At 43.8% G+C, this 3,977-nt stretch overlaps 1 protein-coding gene across 3 annotated transcripts in view; it reads left to right on the top strand.

Moving 5' to 3' along the window:
- The first annotated feature begins 2,860 nt into the window (after window positions 1–2,860).
- SEPT6 (septin 6) overlaps window positions 2,861–3,977 on the top strand; it is a 22,690-nt gene continuing 21,573 nt past the window's right edge. For all 3 annotated transcript variants that reach the window (XM_009889271.1, XM_009889273.1, XM_009889272.1), the window contains exon 1: window positions 2,861–2,972. The gene's annotated coding sequence lies outside the window, so the exon portion shown is untranslated. The remainder of the gene's footprint in view (window positions 2,973–3,977) is intronic.

The following is a 3,977-nucleotide window of genomic DNA, read 5'->3' as shown; positions in this document are numbered from 1 at the left end:
TGTGTTCATATGTTGTTTATGATCATGCTGTTTATATATAGCAGTGTTCTGGATACATAGGCACCAGTTGGTGTGTGAAGACTGGTGACTTGCACTGTTTCTTGTTGATCAGATAGAAAACATTTCTTTTCTCTCTGCAGGTTTGGTAATTGCTGGCAACCTTCTGATGTGTGTCAAACCCAGTCTGACCTTAAAACATTATTTCTTATTTTTCTTTTTTTCACTGCATCTGATCTCTCGATGCCTTGGCCAAGCAGGCTTTGGATTTTTAGCCAGAGTAGCACAATATACCTTAACATGAAGGCTCAGCTGCTGTGACTGGAAATCAAATTTTGCAGTACTTGTTTCCTGGCCTGTAGCAGATGTGAAGTGTGGTTTAACTGCATTATAAAACCACAGGTGACTAGAAAAAAGAGGTTACAGGAAATTACTTGCAGGCTGAATTCTGTGCAATGGTAAATGCCTCCTCTCAGCCAAGAGTGGCTTAACTTCTACCATTTATTTTGTTCCATCTGGATCACACTTATATTTAAGGATGAGGAGAAGATTTGTTCTTAATGAGAGCCTACACTCCTGCCCACGCTTCCTGAGGAGACTAGTGTTCAAACAATCTACCAACGGTGCAGTTTTAAGGCTGAGTATTAAAAATACACTTGATATTTCCCCTTCCCCAGGAGGAGTCTGCCTGTGGTTCTCTCACGCCTTTGTGGACTCTGTCCACCCATCTGTTCTTCACCAGGGTCATGGTGCTCTTGCTGCGGATCAAATACTGCCATAAAATACCCCAGTGCTGGGTTTTTGTTTTGCTGAAAGCAGTTTAGGAAAGCTTAGGTGTGTTGTCACAAAATCTGCATGCCCGATGGTCTTCCTTTCTTCTGCTTTGGCTGTTTGTTTGTGAATTATTTGACCTCAGAGCTGCATCCTCAGAAGACAAAAACAGAATCATCTGGGGAACTTGAGTGCCTTCCTGATGAACATGTCGTTTAGAGGCAAGGTGCTCAGAAATTAATAAAGCGCCATATTTGGTGAACATCTTGGCAGGAACAGTCAGACTAATACACAAAATATGGCTAAGGGGAAACATATTTACACATCACAGGATGGTAAATATGGTTAATGGCTGAAGTGTATTTGAAGCCTCATATCTGGCAAAAAAAAACGGCACCAGCAAAACAGTAACAAGGCAAGTATGCATACTGACAGGCTACTGTAGTAAATGCAGTCTGCGGGGATGTTTTCCTAGCCTAAAATACCAGTGCCATTAACAGAAGAAGGAAAACCAGTATGCCTGTCCCTATAAACAGGCTTTCAGGATATGTGGAAACATGATTCTGAAAGAATAAGTTAAAAACTACACCCTATTGTATTATTACATTATAATTATATATTGCCTTTTGGCTGTAGTATTTCTTGCAAACTGATGATATCCCTGAAAGGCCAGGGGGGAATTTTCTGTATTTGACGCTAAAATACGTTGTTAAGAAAAGCCTTTGCACCAGAGGGGAAAATACCTGTTTGAGGGGCTGCAGGAGGGGAACTTTCCAGTACGCACAAATATGCAGGGTTAGCACCAACTCTCCATTTTGCATGATGCCGTTTCTGAGGTTGAGCCTCTGCATGCAGTTTATTAGTCTGCTGTGCAGGTTTGGAACCCAGCATGCCTTGGCCTGCATAGACCTTTGTGCAATGGCCAGGTGAAGATTTCTGAGCCCCCTCCAGAAGCAAGGAGCTGTGCTGGGTGTGGAGCACAGAGTGAGCTGGAGCCGGAGTTCAGCCCTTCTGCTTCCTGGGGCAGAAGGGGGACGCGTGGCTGGGGAGACTGGGTTAGTGGTGTTCGGCACAGAAGAGAGCAGGGCATGGGAGCAGCTTCTCATGAAGCCGTTTGGGCGGCTGGGCAGGAGCGGCTCCTGCCCCCCAGCAGGCAGTTTTGGATACCTCTGCTCCCAAAGGCCTGTGCAGACTCCCTTCTAATGGGGCTGCGTGGTTATGAGCAGCTCAGTTCTAGACGCTTTTCTCAGCTTTTTTTCCTCTTCAGTTCCTAGCTTTGAAAGTTAAGTTCTGAATCTCGGATAGCAATGCTCAGAGCTGGAGATGACCTGCTATGGTCATCTCCTTGCATGGTCTTGCCACCTGCACATGCGAGCATCTTCCTTGCAGCGTCCTTCAATGATCCCTGATTTTCTGGTGCTAATGGCCGTTTTATAGATTTGGACAGACTCCTGTTGGCAGTCTGAGATTTTCACCTTCTCAGCAACATGGAAGTTATTGCCGCATTTGATAGCTTGAAGACTGTATTCTCTGCTGTTTCTGTGCTACTGAACTTCAGGTTTGCAGAGGCAGTGTGTTTGGGTTGTTGAATTACTAGATGTAGGTACAGTTTTATTAACTGTTTCTAGCTAGTTTCAGTAATTGCAGCTGTGAATGTGAGTTACATGTGACTTACAATTTACAGTGAGTGAATTGTAATAGGCTTATAGGAGGAGGCATCATTAATACATTCCTTTGCACAGCGGATTCTTTTTGTTTTCAGTATAAGGTGAGACTTGAGCGTCTACATAATTTCTCAAGAAACAAATGTTTTGCCGCCCCTTTATTTCAGCAGCTGTGTTTGGGTATGTGTTTGCACAGTTTAGTATTTTTCTGACAAGGCTACCTTCTAATGTGTAGCAAATGAAACATTCTATTTGTGCCGTCTGGATTTGTTTTGGAGAAGAGGGAAGCACGCTGAAACAATTTACAGTATATGTGCAAATCGCTGCTTGGACTGTGCAGTTGATTCTACTTGGGAGGTCGTAAGTTTTTATACAGATAAGTGTATTTTGCTTGAAAATGACAAAACTATTTAATTGTATTTCAGGGTGAAGGCTGTCGTACTGTCCCGCTTTCCGGACATGTAGGATTTGACAGTTTGCCTGACCAGCTGGTTAATAAGTCAGTTAATCATGGGTTTTGTTTCAACATCCTGTGTGTGGGTGAGTATTTCCATTTTGGGAAGTTCTCTTGCTGAAAAGGGCTTCTCTGCAGCTGGATGTAGCTTGGAGGTGACAGCGTTAACAAGGTAGCTTTGATTTAAATTTCCCCAACTGTTCTGTCTATTTTCAGTAACAAGATTTACTGGTGCCCTGGGAAGTCCCTGCTGGGGTTATGCAGTATGGCTTTCTACCAAGCAGTGAACCATAGAAATGAAATGCCTAAAATCCCAGGGGTTTATTAAGATCTTTATTTTCCTAGTATGTTTGAATTTCATGTTTTTAGAAGAAAATAGGTACTCATGCCAGATAACTTTGTTCTGAGATCTTTTTCAGTTAGGTATTGAATTATTATTATAATTATTTTAACAAAATACTGGTTGTGCTCCTCTTAAATCACTAAAAGCTATTTTTTTCTCCTCCCTTCTGTGCATAGTTGAATTAAAATAGTGTCTGGCCAAGCCTTAGCTAGTCAGACGATTACCCAAGCTGCCATGTGGTGTGGATCTCAGCTGGGGCCTGGCACTGTAGTAGGACTTACTGTCTGTCCCTGCAGTGTCTGCTCGTCTCACAGGTCTTCCCCAGGGTCAGGATCCTATACAGTCCCTCCTAGGTAACAAAAGTAAAATCTTGTATGGCTTTGGTACAGTAGTTTGGTAAGGTGGATAAGGAAAGTAATAATAGGGAATTAATAATTGTCTGATAGGACAGTTAGTTTGGTTTACTGATGCTGGTGCCCTGCCTCTGGGAGCAGGAGGTTATTGTGTGGCTTGGAGTAACCGCTGTCTGCAGATGCTCCCAGCAGTGTCTGGTGTAACAGAGGGGAGAGCTGCAGCTGTGGATGCCTCCTGAGGACTCAGCTGGTGGTCAGCTCTGCTTGCGCACAAAGGTTGTCTGTCCACTCCTGTGAGAGATCCAGCTCATGGTATAGACCGGGTGTTTGCCCAGGACAGGGTTAAGTCTGAGACAAGAGGAGTAGAGTGAGGAGAGGGGAGCTGAGCCCTATTA

Source organism: Charadrius vociferus, unplaced genomic scaffold (genome assembly GCF_000708025.1).
Source record: "Charadrius vociferus isolate BGI_N301 unplaced genomic scaffold, ASM70802v2 scaffold7, whole genome shotgun sequence".
In the NCBI taxonomy this organism is placed as follows: domain Eukaryota; kingdom Metazoa; phylum Chordata; class Aves; order Charadriiformes; family Charadriidae; genus Charadrius; species Charadrius vociferus.
This window is presented reverse-complemented; position numbering and strand designations above follow the sequence as displayed.